We start from the raw sequence: 20,991 nt of genomic DNA, 5'->3' as shown, positions 1-20,991 counted from the left end.
TTTCCCTGCATGCATGTATGTGCTCCTGATACCTGCAAAGGATAGAAGAGGGTATCCGGATCGCTCAGAACTGGAGTTACAGACAACTGTGAACTCATATGTGGGTGTTGAGAACCAAACTTGCCCCTGCAAGAGCAGCCAGTGCTCTTACTGTTGGGATGGGTGGGACCTCGCAGAAGAAAGCTAATCATTGGAGGGAGGTGTGCCCTTAAAGAGGAAAATGGGCCCAGGCGTGCTCTCTCTCTGTGTCTCTGTCTCTGCCTCTCTCTGTCTCTGTCTCTGTCTCTCTGTCTGTCTCTGTCTCTCTATCTCTGTCTCTCTGTCTCTGTGTCTCTGTCTCTGTCTCTCTCTGTCTCTCTCTCTCTCTCTGCTTTCTGGCTGCCAAAGCTTTGTGTCCACTGTGATGCTCTGCTTGACCACATGCGTGGGAGCAATGGAGAAAAGCTGATGATGGACTGAAACTTGTGAAACTGTGAGCCAAGATAAGCCTTTTGCCTTTCCTATTCACAGATTAATGTGTTTATGTGTTTTGTCACAGTGATGGAAAGCTAAGCCAGATGTCAGTGTTATCCAGTGTAGTCTACAGTTCTAAATGCAATCCCCATTAAAACCCTAGTGACTTTTTTTGTGAGTATTGGTGGTGGTGGGGAGAAATCGGCTCTAAAATTCTCAGGATCTCAAGGAACCCTAAATAACCTACAAAACTGGAGGCCTCACACTTCCTGGCTTCAAAACCTTCTGCCACAAAGCTAGCATAGTCAAAACAATATGGTGCATCTCTAAGGATGTGTTGTATGTATCAGTGGACCAAAACGAAGAGACCAGAAAGCAGTTCTCAGACGTGTGATGCAATGATGTTGACAAAGAGATTGGGGTTACTCAGTGGTGGAAAGGGGTCTTCTCAACAAACGATGCAACATCTGTATGCCAAATAAATAAAAAACCAAAGCAGAAAGTTTCCTTTATAACACACACAAAAATTAGCTAGAAAACAAATCACCACCACCAACAACAAAAGGGATCAAAGACCTAAATGCGGGAGCTAAAACCTTAGAACTCTTAGAAGGAAACACAGGGAAAATCTTCATAATTTAGTAGTGAGTTCTTAGATATGAAAACAACAGGGTCAGCAAGATGGCTTCAGCAAGTAGAGGTGCTTGCTGCTAACATGATGACCTGAGTTCGATTCCTGGACTCACTATGTAGAAGGGACGATTGATTCCTGAAATTGTCCTTTGACCTTTACATGTGTGTAGCCACACACATACCACACATTAAATAAATTAGTAAAACATTTAGAACTGGAAAAAATGGGGGCTACAGAAATGGCTCACTGGTTACAAGTATTGGCTTGTCTTCCAGATGACCCAGAGTTGATTCCCAGAACCCACATGACGGCTCACAACCATCTGTAACTCTAGCTCCAGGGGATCTGACATCTTCTTTTGGCCTCTGTATGCACTGCACACATGTGGTGCACACATACATGCAGGCACAACACCCATATACATAAAAATAAACCTTTTAAAAAGATGGGCTGTATCACAACTAGAAATGTTTGTGCATCAAAGAAAGTAGTCAGTAGAGAGAGAATGGGAGGGTGTGCTTGCAAACTGTCTACCTGATGAGGAGCTAATTATCAGATTATACTAGGAACTCCTAAAAGCCAAGAAGAAAAAGTATTCAGTGATGAAATGAGCAAAGGAATGGGCAACAGACTTAAGAGACATTTTACATCAGTAACCTAGAACATCACAATGAGATTCCCACCTCACGCCCACTGAGATTGCTATTATAAAAAGGATACAGAAAGTGTAGGGGAGGCTGTGAAGTAGAGACTCCTGGGCTCTGCTGGTGAGAAAGCAAAGATGGCACCACTTCCAAGGGAAACTGCCTGGTGACTCCTCAAAAAATAAAAAATAGAGTCATCATAGGATCCTGTAGTTTCATTTCTGGAAACAGGGACTTGAATGTTTGCGTACGCCTGTTCACAGTAGCATTGTTCTTAATATCAAAAGATGAATGCAATATGGAAGTCCATCAACACATACAGGTGGGGCCAGGGAGATACGAGAGGGCTCAGGGGAAATGGTGCTTGCTGCCAGGCTTGATGATCTGAGTTCGATCCCCAGGGCCCACGTGGTGAAAAGCAAGAACTGACTCCCTTAACTTGTCCTCTAAATTCCACACACATGCCATACCATGTGTGTGCCCCAACAGATAGATAAATGAATAAATAAATAAATAAATATAAATTTAAAGAAATGTATAAGTAAACACAATGCAGGTTATAGTTTGGGTCCTGAATACCTGTGGGGTTGCAGGCCCTGAAAGGTTGGTTCCCAGGAGGGTGCTAATAGGAGGCTATGAAATCACTGGGATGCTTAGGTTGTTCAGAGGTATTCCTAGAGGGAACTGTGAGACTCTAGTCCCTTTCCCCTTTGTTTCCTGGCATATGTGGTAGTTTTGGTCTGTCTTTTTTTTTTTTTTTTTTTTTTTTGGTTTTTACGAGACAGGGTTTCTCTGTATTGTTTTGGAGGCTGTTGGTCCAGCCCGGCCTCGACTCACAGAGATCTGCCTGCCTCTGCCTCCCGAGTGCTGGGAAGTTTTGGTCTGTCTTAAACTCTCCTATGACAGATAAACAGCAGGCCCGAAACAATGGAGCAAATTGATTAAGGACTGAAATTTGTAAAACCATGAGACAAAAATGAAATCATATATATATATATATATATATATATATATATATATATATATATATGGTTTTTACGAGACAGGGTTTCTCTGTATTGTTTTGGAGGCTATCGGTCCAGCCCGGCATCGAACTCACAGAGATCCGCCTGCCTCTGCCTCCCGAGTGCTAGGATTAAATGCGTGCGCCACCACCGCCCGGCTTTCTTTATATTTTTGATCCCACAGATTCAAGGAGAAAGACCAGCAGCCTAAACTATCATGGCCAAATTAATTAAATCAAGCAATTAATTAAGGCAAAAATTTAAAAACTCCCATACATGGGCTGCCTCCCATGGGGATCGAGTGGTCAGCCTTGGACGTGAGTAGGATAAGGGCTTTTATAGTCTGGGGTTAGGGGCTTCTAAATGGGAGGATGTGGCAGACAAACAGGCAGGGCCACAGAAGCAGGGCACAGCAACCCCAGAAACAAAGACATGCTTGCAAGGTGGTCACAGCAAGGTGGTCACAACAGTGGTCATAACAACAGGTGGTTATAACAAGGCGCTCACAGCAACATGGTCATAGTAACCTTTTAAAACAAAGGCATGGTTACTGTTTCCTGGAACAGGCAGAACAGAGCCACTTGTACTTAGGGTTATAGGTCGGGCATAACCAAATTCCGGAATGAATCTCGTTTGTCTTTACTAGAAGACGGCTTCCAAGCCTAAGATGGAGGCAGGCTGACTCATCAATGAGTTTAATTATCTCAGGCATTTTGTAACACTGGCAGAATATTAACATGGTGTGCTAGCATATTCAATGCTATTCAGCTTTTAAGAGGGGTGAAATTTTGACACAAGCTGCAACATGGATGAAGATGCATGAGCACAAGTTCAGGACTTTGTGCTTAAGTAAAACAAGGCAGCTTCAGAAAGCAAGGCACACCCACCTAAAATCCCAGCACTGGGGGCGTGGAGGCAGGAAGAGCAGAAGGACAAAGTCATTCTCCTAACTCTGTGTAGCTATTCCAAGCCAGCTTGGGGTATGTGGGACCCGGTCTCAACAACAACAAGAAAACCAACAAGGGCTAGCAAGATGTTCAGCAGGAAAAGCTACTTGCCACCCAGCCTGACAACCTGAGTTCGATTCCTGGAGCTGACACGATGGAAGGAGAGAATTGACTCCCCCAAGCTGTTTTCTGGCCTCCAAGTCCAAGCAATCCTACACTACAGATGCATTCACACATACAATGCTCAGCACAAACATGTGCCACGCACATCACACTTCATGTTACACACATCACAAAGACACAAATATTGCCATCATACTCCACGCCTCACCACCCACTACATATCCACCACCCTTCACGCACAGCTGCAGGTCACACATGCCAGAAACGTAGCAACACCCCCCATCCACACACACCATACCCAGCACACACAGACCACACACCTCTTCCTATGTAGCACACACACACACACACACACACACACACACACACACACACACTGATCACCCGGTCAGTGGGCTCATTCAGACCCAGCCTGACATGCAGACTGAACCCAGATGTCTCCTGAGCGCTTGAAACATAAATGAAAATTTGCTGCTTTTCTGCATCAACAACCCCTTTTTCTCACTGCCTCAGCTCAATAACTCATGTGAAATGAGTCAATCAGAAATGTGTGATTCCCAGGACTCCAAGGAAGCCTGAGCCGCTCCTCCCAGCCACCAAATTTGTTGCTTCCTGCCCTGTTCTGCAATTCTACAGGGAGCTTAATGCCCTGAGAGCAGCAGAGGGAGAGTAACTCTAGGTAGGCTTCAGTTAGCATGAGAGAGCAGTGGGTGAGACTGGGGAGCCAGGCCTGGGCTGGCTTCCAGCAGTGATGGGAGGAGAATGCTTTGCTGGGGGAGGTGTGATCAGAAAGGCAGTCAGCCAGTGGCACCGGGAGCTGGGGTGGGAGCCGTGCCAACCTCTTAGGAGTTGTAGCTGGCCAGTCATCTTTTCTTTTCATTGCCAACAGGGTGACAGCAGACCCTGGCCAGCTAGCCAGATCTTGGAGGCAGTAGATACAAAGAGTCCCAGCCCTGTCCTGGTGAGAGAGCTGCTTAGTGGGACTGTACAATCCCCAAAGTCCAGGGCAAAGTCCCATGCCCACTCACCCTCTAGTTAGGGTTCAAGTTGTCACCGCAAAGACCCATGTGTCAAATGCCCAGAGTAGCCCTATTGAGAGACTGTGAATCTCAGAGGTGTGTGGGGGTGGATAGGTGGGGTGTGGGGTTGGGAGTGAGGGAGGGCGTGGGGGCAGATCCTCAATCATTTGGTTAGCTCTTGAAGGGGTGTCTGCAACTCCAGCCCTTTCTCAGTGTCTCTCTTTTTCCCTCCCTCCCTCCTTTCTTCCTTCCTTCCCTTTTTGTACCAGCCATGAAGTAAGCTGCCACCCTGATGCTCTGATTTGCCATGGTCACAACGACAGAGCCGGCCAGGCATTGGCTGGCCCCTGCAAAGCCTTGAGTCACAGCAACCATTCTCTATAGGCCGCTAACTTCAGCTACTCATTACAGTGACACGAAGATGACTGTATTAATTATTTGTCTCTTTGCTGTGACAAGAGCAACTTATGGCTTTGTTTTGGCTCATGGTTTAAGGGGAACAGTTCATTACGGTACAGAAGATATGATGACAGGAGCTTAAGGCTGCTGTCACCTGATACCCACAGTCAGGAGCAGAGAGACAAACACTGGTTCTCAGCTGTCCCTCTCTCCTGTCTATAGAGTCCAGGAACCCATCCTGGTGCCATCCACAATTAGGACGAGTCTTCCCATCCTGATTAACCGAGTCTAGGTAATCTCTCACAGGCATTGTCAGAGGCCTGTGTCCCAGGATTCTAGACCCTGTCAAGCAGACAGTACCAGCTGTCACACTAACATACCTACCCGTCCTTTAGACCCGACAGCATACTCTGCTACTTATGACTTAAGAAAACCTGTATCTATGAATTGAATAACTCTTTGTAAAGTGTATTTTGAAAGCCAGATGTGGAGATGCATGCCTTGAATCCCAGAACTTGGGGAGGAGAGGCAACTGGATCTCTAAAAGTTCTAGTCCGGCCTCGTCTACAGAGTGAGTTCCAGGTCAGTTAATCTTTAAATTCCATCAAAATAATGAGGTCTGAAGAAGTTAAAGGCAAAGCCTTGCTCTTAGAGCATTGATGATGGAAAACTCTGGAATTCTACAAAGATCAGCTCTGTTGCCCCTACAGCCTGTATTCCTTTAGTGCATGTGAATTCCTGTGTACATGTGTTCATGTAGAGGCCCGAGGTTGATGCTGGGAGTCACACTTAATCAGTCCTCCACCTTAGTCATTGAGGAAGAGTCTCTCAATCAAACCCAGAGCTTATCAATATGGCTGACTTGCTCTGGGAAATCTCCCATGTCCTCCTCGGGTTGGAATTACAGACAGGCCGCCATGCCTGACCAGAATTTACAAGGGTTTTGTCACTTGTGTGGCAAGCACCTTAACCACCGAGTCATCTTCCCAGCCCTCAGTTTATATTTCAAAGAGGACAATAACACGGGAAGAAAGTAGGTGGGGGACTGTCACAGACTAGAAGAATCTTGTCCAGCCACAACAATAAAGAAGAGAGCCAGAAATGATCTAGTAAATTCCTTCTTTCTACCTGCCCCCTCCAGCATCACTTCATAAATAGATCTGAGAGACAGCTAATAGTCTGAGAGTCAAGTACTGTTTGGTAACTTAAGTGACATGGCCAGAAGAAGCTGCAGGTGTCCTTCCAGACCTGCACTCCCAGCCACACCACCACCCCTAGCTACTGAAGATACTGGCTATAAGTGGCCTGCATTCATACCTTTACCTAAAGTTTGTTATTTGGCTAAGACTACCTGGGAGCTTGTGGCCTCTTCCGAGGGCTAATGAAAGAGGACAATAGACCTAGCCCCTTTGTGGAGAACCGCCTGTGTGGTGACTTCTCCAGAACACTGCACTCGACCAGACTGAGGCTGGACTCCTAAAACCACATTTTATCCAGCTCCTCCCCCTTATGAGTTTCTCCAGAGAGTCCCCACTCCCTCAATCCCTTGGCTGAGAATCCTTACCCTAGGGATGAACACTCTTGGGTCTTACCCAGAGCTAAAGACTCTTGTTTTACATTTGACAAAATCCCAGGTGACTGAGTTTCATTTCCCGTTGCTTCGATAAAATACCCTCACAAAAACAACTTAGGGAAGACAAGGCTTATTTGGCTCACAACTCCAGGTCGCAGTCTATCACTGCAGGACATCAGGGTGGCAAGAATTTGAAGCAGCTGGTGCTGTCACATCCACAGTCAAGAGCAGGGACCGGTGGGGCAATGAATGTATCCTGGTACTCAGCTCACTTTCTTACTCTTATTTACTTCTGAGACAGGGTCCTTTTATGTAGCTCTGGCTGTCCTGGAACTTGCTATGTTGACCCGGCTGGCCTCGAACTTTAGAGATCTGCCTGTCTGTGCAGGTACAGGCCACCATAAACAATTGCTCTTTCCACCCTTACACATACACGGGATCCCCTACCTAGGGAATAGTGGGACAGGGAGTGAGGGGGGGTCTTCTCACTTCAATGAATACAATCAATGTAGTAGTAGTCCCCTGGGCTGCAGAGATGGCTCAGCAACTGCTCTTGCAGTAGACCTGGGTTCAGTTCCTAGAACTCACATGGTGGCTCACAACCATTTGTAAATCCAGTTACAGGGAATCTGATGCTTTCCTCTGGCTTCTGTGGAAAGTTGCACACTTGTGCACACATAGTGCATGTACATATATGTAGGCAATGCACTCAGATAAAATAAATATTAAAATCTGAGTGTGGTGCTGAACACCTTTAATAGCAGCGCTCAGGAGGAAGAGGCAGGCGGATCTCTGTGAGTTCAAGGCCAGGCTGGTCTACAGAGTGAGTTCCAGGACAGACAGGGCTACACAGAGAAATCCTGTCTCAAAAAAACAAAAAGTGTTTTTTGTTCCTCAGAGGACCTGAGTTTGGTTCCTAGCACATAGGTCAGACAGCATATAACCACCAGTAACTCCAGCTCCAGGCTCTTCTGGCCTCCTTGGGCATCTATACATAGGTGACACATGACAGGCAGGGGAGCACACACACACACACACACACACACACACACACCTGTTATTTGTTTTCTTTTTTTGTTTTGTTTTGTTTTTGTTTTCTTACTCTTTGTTCTTTGGCTCTTTTCAGGAGCCTACCACCAAGCTTCCAAATAACCACACATGGAGACTTGTTCTTACTTATAAATGCCCAACTTTAGCTTGGCTTGTTTCTTGCTAGCTTTTCTTTCTTTTTTTTTAAAAGATTTATTTATTACATATACACCAGATCGAATTGTAGATGGTTGTGAGCCACCATGTGGGTGCTGGGAATTGAACTCAAGACCTCTGGAAGAGCAGTGCTCTTAACCTCTGAGCCATCTCTCCAGCCCTCTTGCTAGCTTTTCTTAATTTAAATTATTCCATCTACCTTTTGCCTCGTGGATTTTACCTTTCTCTGCTTCTGTATGTCTTTTCTTTCCTTCTTACTCCATGTCTGGCTGTGTGGCTGGCCCCTTCTTTTCTTACTCCTTGATCTCTTTTCTCCTCAGATTTCTCCTTCTACTTATTCTCTGCCTGACAGCCTGCCTGTCCTTTCTCTTGCCTTGCTATTGGCTGTTCCCTCTTCATTAGACCAATCAGGTGTTTTAGACAGGCAAAGTGACACAGCTTCACAGAGTTAAACAAATGCAACATAAAAGGATGCAACACATCTTTGCATCATTAAACAAATGTTCCACAGCATAAACAAATGTAACACATCTTAATATAATAGTTCACAACACACACCATAAATCTTTAAAAAAATAAAATAAAAGGAAACATTCCACAGACATGCCCACTGACCTAGACAATTCCTCATTGAGGCTCCTCTCCCTGAATCTATAACTCTGGACCATGTCAAGCTGACAAAACTAACCATCCCATCAGGTGACCTATGTGTCCCTGAAAACCAGGCCTGCTTCTACGAAGTCCGAATTTGCCTTCCTTCTTAGAGAATCATGTATTTTAAAGACACCTCCAAGTAGGAGTTTGGCCTCCTTTCTGGGTGTCCGTTTCCTCTTGGGAGCCCCCTCCCTGTAGTGTCTCACTCACCCACCCTGACAGGGGACCATCATCTCACTGTGTGCACCAGAGGGATGGTGGGGAGGGGTTTCGAGTGCGGATGTCTTTCATCCAAACCTCTTAATATCTCTGTCCATGTCATGTCTACAGAGCGGCATCAACAGGAACGCCCTGCCTGTTGGTCTGGACAGGCCATAGTCTTAATCCCAACAGTATTTTTCAGAGCTGCCATAGCAAATACCATAAACAGAGTAGTTTATTTTTTTGTTTGTTTGTTTTGGTTTTTTCGAGACTGGGTTTCTCTGTATTGTTTCTGAGGCTATCGGTCCAGCCCAGCCTCGAACTCACAGAGATCCACCTGCCTCTGCCTCCCCAATGCTGGGATTAAAGGCGTGCGCCACCACCGCCTGGCAACAGAGTAGTTTAATGCAATGGAATTCTGTTGCCTTCTAGTCCAGGAAACTGGGAACCTTAAATCAAGGTGGCAGCAGGGCCACTCTCCCCAGAAACATGCAGAAAGCCTTCTCTCAGCTGCAGGTGTTTGCCAGCAATCTGAAGTCCTCCCATTGCTGTCTACACCGTCACATGAACATCTGCATCGTGTCTCTTATGGGGACACCACAGTCTGTCTGGGGGAGTGGCCACAGAGAGTGCTTCCCTAGTGTGTGTATCAGTTTGGGTTCAGTTCCCACCATTGCAGGAAGAAAAGGGAAAAAGGTGCCAGACATACTGGATTGAGGACCCAACCTCCTCTGGTTGTCCTCATTGGAACTAATTCTAAATACACGTCCCTATTTGTAAATAAGGTTATGTTCTAAGGGACTAGCAATGAGGCCTGCTGGAATTCAACCCAGAAGACCAGCTCTGCCACTTGTTAGCTGTGAGATGGTAGTCACAGAACCTTGCCCTCTCCAGCCACAGAAAGGTGTAACTCAGGATGCTGTGTCTAGAGAGGAATTAATGAGATCGTGCATGGCCATTTCCCACGCAGTACCTGGCCCATGGTAACAGCTCAGCACACGGTGCCGCCCAGAGGCTATCATTACAGCCCTCCATCCTCCCCCATCTGTACCAGGCCACCTCCACACGCAAACGGACTGCTGGGTAGGAGAGCTGAAGCCTTACATCTCCCCCAGAGGTCTATTTTGTATCAATGAAAGATTACCCGAGCCTTTCGGCAAGTTAGGCTTGAGGGCCCATTATTTAAGTGCAACTACCTGTGACAGCGCTAAGCAACAGGAGATCTGAGTGCCTGTGGGGGTGGGGCCTCTTGGGTGAGTCCAGTGTTCATGAAAGAATTCAAAACACACAGCCTCTTTGGCTCACTGTGCATGATGGGTAATCAATCTTCCCAGGGCAATTTCCTGTGGCCAGGACAGAGCTGCCTCCCTTGCCTTCCTGCTGCTCTGCGCCCCCCCAGCCCTGTAAGCTCTAGCTCCAACAAAGGGGTGAGTGTTCAGCTTTCCTCTTAATTGATGCCCTGACAGGTCCTTTCGCTGGCGTAGCCTGACGTCTGCCTGCCTTGTTCTCTTCCACCTGAAAGTGTCAGCTGTTTCTGGAATTATCGGTTCCCTTCCTGATCTGGGTTGATTTTATTCACTGCGTGACACGTGAAGGTCATTTTTGATAGTCAGTCTCCAGCCGCACCCCAGCTCACAAAAAACATGAAAAGATCACCCTGGGCTTGGCAAGCTCCTGGCAGGCATCAAGTCCCCCGCATGCCACCCGGGATCTTGTTAAACACAAATGAGAATTCTGCAGATCTGGGTGAGGCCTAGCCCTCTGCATCCCTTCAAACCTTCAGATGCAGCGGTTGGAGTTGGCCCCCTGACCACGCTTTGAACGGCCATCTCTCAAGGTTGATAGAGACACCTTGACAGGACAGGCCGCGCAATCAGGCTGCTTCCGGCACTAGCAGGGCAAGAAGAAGAAGGCACCTAACTACCCGAGGCATTAAAGGAACCCCTGGATGAAAGCGAATCACAGTGAATGGGGGACTGTGTGACCTGTTCTTCTAGAAGGCTCACTCTGGCTGTGGTCTACTATGTGGAGAGTGGAACATGGTCAGATAAAAGCGTAGAGGCGGTGAGGAAGGCAAGGGCTAGAGACACAAGTAAAAGGTGACTCACAGGGGTGATGTCCGGCTGTCGGTGGAAGGTGCTGGGTTATAATGAAAACCCCACACTTAGACCCTCAGTCTGGCAGGTGTGAAGGAACGAGAAAACCTTCCAGGGGGGCTGCATGGGGTGGTGTCCTTAGGGAAGATGGAGGCCAAGAGAAATATGCGATGCGATGAGGAAAGGGACATGGGTCTCTGACACCTGGGGTCCCGGGGGATGGCCCATTCTAGAGGCTTTTAGTGATCCACATGAATGACAGCAACTGCGACCCCGAGGAGTCCAGTGGGGTCCCATCACAGGGAGCCCAGGGAGCAGCAAGAAACAGACAGACTCTACCCAAGATAGCCGTTACTGCTTAACTCAGTGGCTGGCGGATGCCCCTTGACCTTGACCTCTCTGGTTAGGCCCCTTGTTTGGTTTCCACTTTGTCTTGATCGAATCGTGTTTAATTTACCAAGCTGGGTGTTTATCTCATTAACTTGCAGACTTCCTTCTCTTCTAAAAGCATTTAAGATCATACATTTCTCTGAAGTATGGCTTTCATGACATCCTATAAGTTTTGATATGTGACAGGCTCATTTCCTAAAGAATTTCTTTTTTTTTTTTTTTGGTTTTATGAGACAGGGTTTTTCTGTATTGTTTTAGAGGCTGTCGGTCCAGCCCAGCCTCGAACTTACAGAGATCCACCTGCCTCTGCCTCCTGAGTGCTGGGATTAAAGGTGTGTGCCACCACTGCCCGGCTAAGAATTTAATATTTAATCTTCTTTGTTCTCTGTGTTAGTGAGAGAAGCACTTTTGAATTTTCAAAGACTTTTACATGTTTCCTTTTGTTTTTGTTTGGGGGATGGAATCTGGGTCCTCACCAATTCAGCCTTAGCCTATTGCCGGGCAAGTGCTCGCTCGCCCACTGCCTCTAGAACAGATGTTCACCTTTTTATCTTCAATTTCATGTCTAGCTTCTGTTTTCCATTTCATTTCTAATTCTCTGTTTCTAAACTTTCATTCTGTTCCACGCTTCAGAAGGGTGAGCGGGGATTACTGTCTATGTGACAGTGGTGTCGTGTTACGGTGAGAGGAAGGCAGAGGAGAATTACAAGTCAAGCGTGCTTCAGTGGGAAGGGCTTCCTGAAGTTTAGTCGTACAGAGCAGGCTCGCAGCAAGCTAGCTTAGCTAGAACAATATGGAAAGACTATATAGAACTTCCCATTACTCCACATTGTAGTAGACCCACTTTTACTTAATCAATCATTTACTTTTAATAAATGAATTTTTCAAAACCGTTTGTTTTGAGACAGGGTCTCGCTCTGTAGCTCTGGCTGTCACCACTGTGTCACCTCAGCCTCCAAAGAGACTTCAAGAGTACCTTCACAGATCGACTTTTTATCCTAGACCATGCCCTTTGACATGGGTCTGATGGTTTGAAAATTTTTCTTTTATGCATTACTAGAAATCCTGTCATGTTTGTTTGTTTCAAGTAGCCCAGGTTAGCCTTTAACTTCTGCTCTTCCTGCCTCTGTTTCCCAAGTAGCCCAGGGTGGCCATCAACTCCCGCTCCTCTTATCTCCATTTCCCAAGTGTGGGGGGAATCCTTTGTTTTTTTCACATTTGTGTCTTTCCCTCCTTAGAAAATCCAATGTTGTATAAATTTTTTTTGTTTTGTTTTTGTTTTTCGAGACAGGGTTTCTCTGTGTTGTTTTGGAGCCTGTCCTGGAACTCACTCGGTAGACCAGGCTGGTCTCGAACTCACAGTGATCCGCCTGTCTCTGCCTCCCGAGTGCTGGGATTAAAGGCGTGCGCCACCAACGCCCAGCTCAATGTTGTATAAATCGAGGCTTCCAGCAGGGGACGATAACTGTGGAAGTGAAAAGTCCAGTCTCAAGGTGAGCAAGCCTCAGGAGAGGCCCAGGGCAAAGGACATCTATCACCTATGTGCCGGACAAGGACAGCCCTCCCCAACAGTGCCAGTGTGTGTGTGTGTGTGATGAGCAGCCCTGGCTGTGCTGCCCTCCTAAGCTTGCGGCTAATGTTTAGGCTAAGGCTGAATTGGAAATTCCTTGAAAGGAAACGACTGTCTTAAAAACAAGCCCTGCGTCTGAAATGGGGTGTGAGGAGGTGGGGTGGTTTCCTTAACCCGACTCATCTTTCTCCATCTTTAGCTGATGCATCCCACAGACAAACACCCAAGAGCCTGTCAACTATTTTGGAAATGGAGTGAATTATTAAGACCCTTCGAAGCAAGCATTCCAGGGAGGAATATGGGGACTGTAGACAGTTAGAGGCCACGGCACAGAAGTGTGTATTGCCTGCATCAGATTCTGTCTTTCTGCTAATGCCTAACTTCTGGCTTTTGTGATTGTTAATGGCAGTTATCAAGTGAGCTCCTCTGGGCTCTGTTTTTTTCCTGCTCTTCTGAGTGACATTTCCCCCATTTTAATGGTCTAGAAACATAATGAGCTGCATGAATCACAAGTGATAATGATAAAAAGGAATCAAGGTAGAAACAAAGCTGGCCTCGTTGCCCTGAAGGAGCAGTACTCTGATGCAGAAAGGGAACACTGAAAACACAGGGTGGCACATTTAACAGGCCCTCCTGAGCGCTGCTCACCCATCAAAGACTAGTGTGCATTCACCCACTCATTGTTCACTGAGGAAACCGAGGACCAGAGAGGCTAGGTAAGGGTGTGTGTGTGTGTGTGTGTGTGTGTGTGTGTGTGTTCCTGTGGAGGCCGAAGAAGGACATCTTGCCTTGCCCTACACTTCCTGCCTTATTCCCTTGAGACAGGGCCTCTCACTCAGAAACTGAATTGGAAACTGTATCGTTTGGTGACTGTCAGAATGCTCCCAGGATCTTACTGTGTTAATTTTCCTTTACCTCCCGTGCTGAGGCTGTTAAGTGTGCACCACCATCCTTGGCTTTAAAAAACAAGTTTATTATTTGTGTGTATGTGTGTATGTGCGCATGAGTACAGTGTCCAAGAAGGTAAGAAGAGAGTGTTGAGCCGGGTGGTGATGGTGGTGGTTTAATTCAGAACTTGGAAGGCGGAGAGGCAAGGTGGATCTCTGAGGGTTCAAGGCCAGCCTGATCTACAGAGCGAGTTCCAGGACAGACTCTAAAGCTACACAGAGAAACCCTGTCTCGAAAAACAAAATGAGTATTTGTACTAAATAAACATCTGTCTTGTTTTGTTAGCCTAGACCATAAAAATCACAGGTGTAGAAAGATGGGTGTGGCAGTTGGGGGAGTCTCCTGCCAGCACTATCTTTTCTACCTTGTCTGGGTAAGCCCCTCCCTCCTCCTTAGATCGGGTGTACGGTTTATTCTGCCAAGAAACATCTTTGTCTCTATGATATCCTTTGAGCATGCAATTTGTATGTAACTGTACAATCTAACTCACTGCTTGTTATTACAATGAATTTTCTTTTATATTGTGTGTGTGTGAGAGGGGGGGCGCATGCCTGTACATGCATGCACACATTCATGTGTGCACACTAAAACATACATGTGGAGGTCAGAACAAAGGGTTATTTGTATATCTTGCCATCATGTTAGACAATAACTCCTTGGGGTTAGAGCCCATGTCTCATTCATCTCTTTACTCCTAGTACTGGGCCCAGAGTCTGTAACAGTAAGTGCTCAATAAGTATCTTGAACAGGGCAACACTCAGCACAGGTTCCCTGGTGAGTAAAGTTCTGAAGTTAACAAGAATGACTGATGGGAGGTGTCTTCCTTCAAACCCACAGGCAGCCACCATCTATGTCCAAGTGCACAGTCTGCCCTGAAGGTAGCAGTTGACTACCACAAGGAGTCAGGATGTGCATGGCCTGCCCACGTTAGAGGAAGATGAAGACAGTAAAATTCAACAGAGAGGGGCTGGAGAGACGGCTCAGCAGTCAAGAGCACTGGCTGCCTTTCCAGAGGACCTGGGTTTGATTCCAACCACCCACATGGTGGCTCACAACCAACTCTAAATCCAGTTCCAGGGATCCAATGCCCTTTTCTAACTTCAGAGGGCACTGACATACACCTACATACACACGGGCAAAACACTCATACACAGAGAATAGATTTAAAAAGTCACCAGAGAAACTAACTCACCCTCCCTGAGAGCTGGACAGTTCTGTGCATAGGTAAACTAAGCAGGGAGTAGATATGGGCTGCTGTCTTTCCGCTTTATGAATTTGCATCTGCAATTCTCACACAGTCTTTTTTTCATATTAGAACTAGAAAGATCCTTTTATAATGTAAATCATATTCTCAGAGGATATTTATTACTCCTAGAATCATGAATCCATGGCACATTGGAAAGATACAATATAGGTCACTACTGCAATAATCTTATCTTTGGATGCTTACATGTGTGTGCATGTATGCATGCATGTCTGTGTGTGCGTGCATGTGCATGCCATGCACATGTCTGCATTTGACCATATGAGGTGGCTAGAGGTCAGTGTCAGGCTTCCTTTTTTTCCATTTTCATGTATATATGAGGTACCTGTGTGTTTGCATGTTTTACAAGTGTGTGGACACTTGTGCATGTGTGTGCTGGTACATGGGGAGGCCCAGCTGTCATCCTCCATTACTCTTCTACCTATTCCTTGAAGTCGGATCTCGCAGTCAAACCCAGAGCTCTGCATACTCTGTCTTGCTAGTCAGTTCACTCTGGGATCCCATGCCTCTGCCTTCCCAGGCTGGAATTACACGGTGGCTGTCAAGTCCATCTGGAATGTATCTGGGTTCGGGGGATCCAGATTCCAGTCCTCATGCTTGAGTGGCAGGTGCTTTAACCATGACGCCACCTTCTTGGCTCCAGCATCAGCTGTCTTTCTGAATTACTCTCCATCTTACTTGAGACAAGGTCTCTCTCACTGAACCTGGAGCCTGCCGTTCTGTGATGTGGCTACACTGAGCTAGTGAGCCCCAGAGATCTCTGGTTTCTGCCATCCCAGGGCTGCTGCGGTTATAGGTGCCTTCCTCCCCTCCTCCTCCCCTCCTCCTCCTCCTCCTCCTCCTCCTCCTCCTCCTCCTCCTCTCCCACCCCTCTCTCATTTAGGTCCCCATGCTTTCCCAGCAAGCACTTTACTAACTGAGCAATCTCCCTTGTCTATTACTTTGATATGTTAAAAAATGCCACTTTTTGGCTGGGCAGTGGTGGTACACACCTTTAACCTCAACACTCAGGTGACAGAAACAGGTAGATCTCTGAGTTCTAGGCCAGCCTGGTCTACAGAGGGAGTTCCAGGACAGCCAGGGCTACACAGAGAAACCTTGTCTCAAAATACAAAACAAAACCAACCAACAAACTGACAGCTTTCAGGTGAGATCCTTCCTCTCCTCCATGTAGCCTAGGCTAGTTCTGAATTCATCATCTTCATGCCTCTGCCTCCTGAGTTCTTGCCGTACACCCCTATGTCTGGCTTCTTGCCCTGTTTTTTCATCTTCATGGAGACTTTGCACATGGCTGGAGGGGCCTGTCCTTACCACTCACAGGCCAGCCAAGAGAGGGCTACCACAGGCTGCTTCCACAGAATGGAGGTGTGTGTAGATAGTTGGGGGACCTGAATAAGAGAGGGCTACCACAGGCTGCTTCCACAGAATGGAGGTGTGTGTAGGTAGTGGGGGGCCTGAATAAGAGAGGGCTACCACAGGCTGCTTCCACAGAATGGAGGTGTGTGTAGGTAGTGGGGGGGCTGAATAAGAGAGGGCTACCACAGGCTGCTTCCACAGAATGGAGGTGTGTGTAGGTAGTGGGGGGGCCCGAATAAGAGGTATGGGAAGGTGTGGTATCCTCTGCTACCTCCTTTCTGTCTCCAGCACCCAGAAACATTACCTTCAGATTTATAGATCAGATCCTGTGAGTTTGTTTTCTGTGAGTTGGGTAAGTCACTGACCGAGGGTCAAGTTTATTTTTATCAAGTACAGTGTCAAAGATATATTATGCAGTTAAAAAGAAATCACTAAAACTGAACAGACAAGCAAGTCTACAACAATACAGGGGTCAGAGGAAACCAATTTGGGAGGGAGGGGGTATTAGGGAAGCCTTCCAGAGAAGGAAATCTTGGATCTGTACCCAGGTCAGATGAGAACCTATCCAAGAGAAAAGGCTCAAGAGAGCGTCCCTGGCAGAGGCGTTAGCAGGTGAAGGGAGGTGTGCAGTGCAGAGAGGGCTCAGTGGCCTCCCTCACATCCTCATCAACCCCCTACAGGGCCACATGCTCCTTGTCAGTATTTCCCACTGAATTCTGGGTGCACAGAGACTGCGTCTGCCACTTACCTACAGGTTGTGTTCCAATCTCTACTGCTGCAATCTTAGCTCCCAACATGATGCCATTGGGAGGCAGGGGCTGGGAGAAATAATTAGGTCATGAGAGCTGATCCCTCATCAGGAGGATTCATGTCCTTAAAAAAATACAAAACAAGATTATTTTTGTTTTATGTGTTTGCCCTGCGCCCTCCACAAATGCAGTGGCTGAGGAGGCCAGAAGAGAAGAGGGCACTGGGTCCTTTGGGGTCTGTGGGAACTGAACCCAAGTCCTTTGAGAGTGCTCTTTACTGAGAGCCAAAGAGCTGGCTTGCCTGTTTTTCTCCTCATGTGATTGACAATCTGCCACCAGGAAGTGGGCTCTCATCACAACCTGACCATGCTAGCATGAACTTGGACTTGAAGGCTCTAGCACTGTCAGAAAGGGAAATGGTTTCTTTCTTTTTTTTCTTTTTAAGATTTATTTATTTATTATGTACATAGTGTTCTTCCTGCATGTATCAGGCCAGAAGAGGGCACCAGATCTCATTACAGATGGTTGTGAGCCACCATGTGGTTGCTGGGAATTGAACTCAGGACCTCTGGAAGAGCAGTCAGTGCTCTTAACCTCTGAGCCATCTCTCCAGCCCCAGGGAAATGGTTTCTAAGCTGTCCAGTCATGGTACTGCATCACAATATCCTAAGCCATGCACACAATATCCTACTTACTTACAATGCTCAGAGATTGGCACAGGCATGGCACCTAAGAAGGAAACTTAACAACTGTTGACCAAACGGCATTGGGCTCAAGTTCAGAATTGGTCATAATGTGGGCTTGCCACAAGCCTGGCTGCCTTCTGCCAAATACCAACAGCTTACAAGGACTGGATAAGAAAAAGGAGACACAGCTAGGACTGCCCCTGCATTAGTATAACAGATGAATGAATCAATGAATGAACAAACAGATAAATAACAGAAAGTGTCTGTTTCATTGTAATACAAAAGAAGTACTGGTGAAGGGGGCTGGAGAGATGGCTCAGTGGTTAAAAACATTGGCTGCTCTGTAGGGGACCTGGGTTCAATTCCCAGCACCCACATGGTGGCTCACAGCCACCTTCAATTCCAGTTCAGGGGGTTCTGATGCCTCTTTCTGGCTCCTTTGGGCACTCCAGGTACGTAGTGCACATACAGGAAAATGTCATACACATAAAACACCCCTTTTTTTTCCTAAGAAGTACCTCTAAAGAACAGAACTTGAAAGCCATTTCTGCAAATGTTGATGATATAAATGTGTTCACACACATCTAAAAATCTTTCATTCAATAAATGCGTTTTGAACAAATGAATAGCCATACCTTCCAGTTCCTGCTATGTGCAGGCACTGCAAGGCTAGGACCATCTGAGTGCAAGAATGTTGGACTACGCCATGCTCCATGCAAGGTCTCCTCTTTTATTATTAGCGTACAATACAATATGGCATGCTTCATTGTTGCGTCTTTAAGTGTGTACTCCTCACTCTCTTCATCTTCACCCCCACATATTATCTTCTTGGTTTTCTATCCAATGCTATAAAGCAGGGAAAGACCCGGTAGGGGCGAATGTCAGCTCTTAGTTAGACCACCTGTGTCCCTGGACATTTTGCAGTGCAGTGACTAAGAAAGAAATCAACAATGCCAGCACACCCCCGCCTTGTCCACACCATTGACCTGGATGAGCCTGCGGTTTCTATAGCTACAAGCCTGTCTCTTAGGGAGCACAGTGTACCACACAGTTGTCTCCCTAAAGGGCCACATCTGCCTGTTGTAAGAGATGCAGATCTCTGCTGAAATAGATGTTTTCTTTGGGAACTTTAATTAATAAAGTAGCAGTCGGTGTGAAACGTGACAGAACAGGGCACAATAGGAATAAATGGGCCTGCTCATCTCAGATGGAGACAAACATGCTGTTTATTATGAGAACCCACTGGAAGGGCAAAGCCTGACCCTGCAATTATCTGTTCATCGCCATGCACCGCCAGCTACTGGACATGGCGTGTTTCCAGAAGGACTCCTTCTGTGGAGGAGACATGTTGGAGAATAGGAAAGTGAAACCCTTTTCAGGGTGTAAGTACAATGGGCTTATGCCACACTATCTAATACTAAAAATGGCACTTAATTTTGCTATACTTGCTTGCATATTAGTGATTGGTTTTTTTCCACAGCTGAAGACCAAATCCAGAGCTTTGTGGATACAAGGCTCTATATGCCTGAATTAAACGAATTCATCTAATCCTCCGCCATCCCTCCAAAGTGGTTATGTAAGACATCCACTCTTCACAAGAGAAAAGCAAGCTTCAAAGATGTCAAGTGACACGCTAAAAGCCACTCAGACAATCAGAGCAAGAATGAAGGGGACAACCAGAATTTGAGCCCATGTTCCCTGGTCCTGTACACAATGAGCTTGTTTTATTTTAAAAATAAAAAATAAAAAAGCCCACTTTCGGTCTGAAGTCTCGGGAGATCAACTGAGATGAGATGATTTTGGGGTAAGCGAAGGTAGGGGATGGAGCATAAGGACCCATGCAGAGAGCCACATAGCAGGCTTTTACAGACCAGGGCCTTGAGCCCCAGGAAAACCGCATGGAGCCTTCATCAAGAGGAATGGCTTTTGTCATTTTTCCAGGGTTAAAAAAATTAATGCTATGCTATATTTGTCAAAGGACTCTATTTCCCTGAATTTATCCACTTTCTTTCAGAATTAAATTCTAATATTCCTACTAAAACAGCACAGTTGTTCCCCCTGTAAAATAAAGGATTTTGTCTAAAAGCAAAACATGTTTAGAGTGGAGGGACAGGAAACATAAATATTGCCCCTAATGTCTTTGACCAGTGCCAATAGCTAAGAAAAATAGCCACAAGGACATGCCAGGCACTGGTTCCTGAACACTAATTTAATTTATTCAATCTTCCCCTAAGCCAGTGCTTCTCAACCTTCCTAATGGTGCTGTCCTTTAATACAGTTCCTCACGTTGTGGAGACCCCCACCATAACATTATTTTATTGCTGCTTCGTAACTGTAATGTTGCTATCGTTATGAGTTGTAATGTAAATATCTGATATGCCAAGTATTTGATATATGATCTCTGTGAAATGGTTGCTTGATCCCACAAAGGGGCCAAGACCCACAGGTTGGGAACCATTACCCTACTTCCTGTGAGGAAGAAATCATAGTCATTTCAACATAATTGTTGAGGAAAGCAGAGTACACTAGCTTGCCGGAGACCACATAGCCAGCAAGTAGTGCGGCTGAGACTGCTGGCTGCTGGGCAAATCCGAGGTGACCCACATCCTTCTGGAGGAGAGAAGCCTGGGCAGGTGCATCCATCTTTGGCCTCTCCACGTTAGCATCACACAGTTCCCAACTTGTGAGCCGCAGTGCTTTCTGGATCCACTGGGCTACGTTAACACTAGGGGGCCAGCAAGACGGCTCAGCAGGCAAAGGCGCCCACAAGCCAAGCTTGACGGCAGGAGTTCGGTCCCCAGGACCCACACGATGGTGGGAGAGAACTGACTCCTGAAAGCTGTCCCCTGACCTCCACACGAGTCCCATGGCCCACATGCTAGTGTGTGAGAACCCACACATACAAAATAAATACATGTGATAGACTAGTTAGGATTACAGGTGTGGTATGTGGGGGGGGGGGCTCAGCAGTTAAGAGCACTTGCTGCTCTTGCAGAAGACCAGTGCTCGAGTCCCAGTACCCACATGGTGGCTCACAACCACTTGTAACTTTAGTTCTAAAGGATCTGAAGCCAT

At 46.6% G+C, this 20,991-nt stretch overlaps 1 long non-coding RNA gene across 1 annotated transcript; it reads left to right on the top strand.

Moving 5' to 3' along the window:
• Positions 1–10,229: 10,229 nt before the first annotated feature.
• Positions 10,230–19,671, top strand: LOC121142664. The gene is made up of 2 exons (XR_005879692.1): positions 10,230–10,284; positions 19,397–19,671. It is a non-coding gene; the product is annotated as an uncharacterized LOC121142664 (long non-coding RNA).
• The last annotated feature ends 1,320 nt before the right edge of the window (positions 19,672–20,991 follow it).

Source organism: Mesocricetus auratus, unplaced genomic scaffold, assembly GCF_017639785.1.
Source record: "Mesocricetus auratus isolate SY011 unplaced genomic scaffold, BCM_Maur_2.0 Super-Scaffold_100010, whole genome shotgun sequence".
Lineage (NCBI taxonomy): Eukaryota > Metazoa > Chordata > Mammalia > Rodentia > Cricetidae > Mesocricetus > Mesocricetus auratus.
This window is presented reverse-complemented; position numbering and strand designations above follow the sequence as displayed.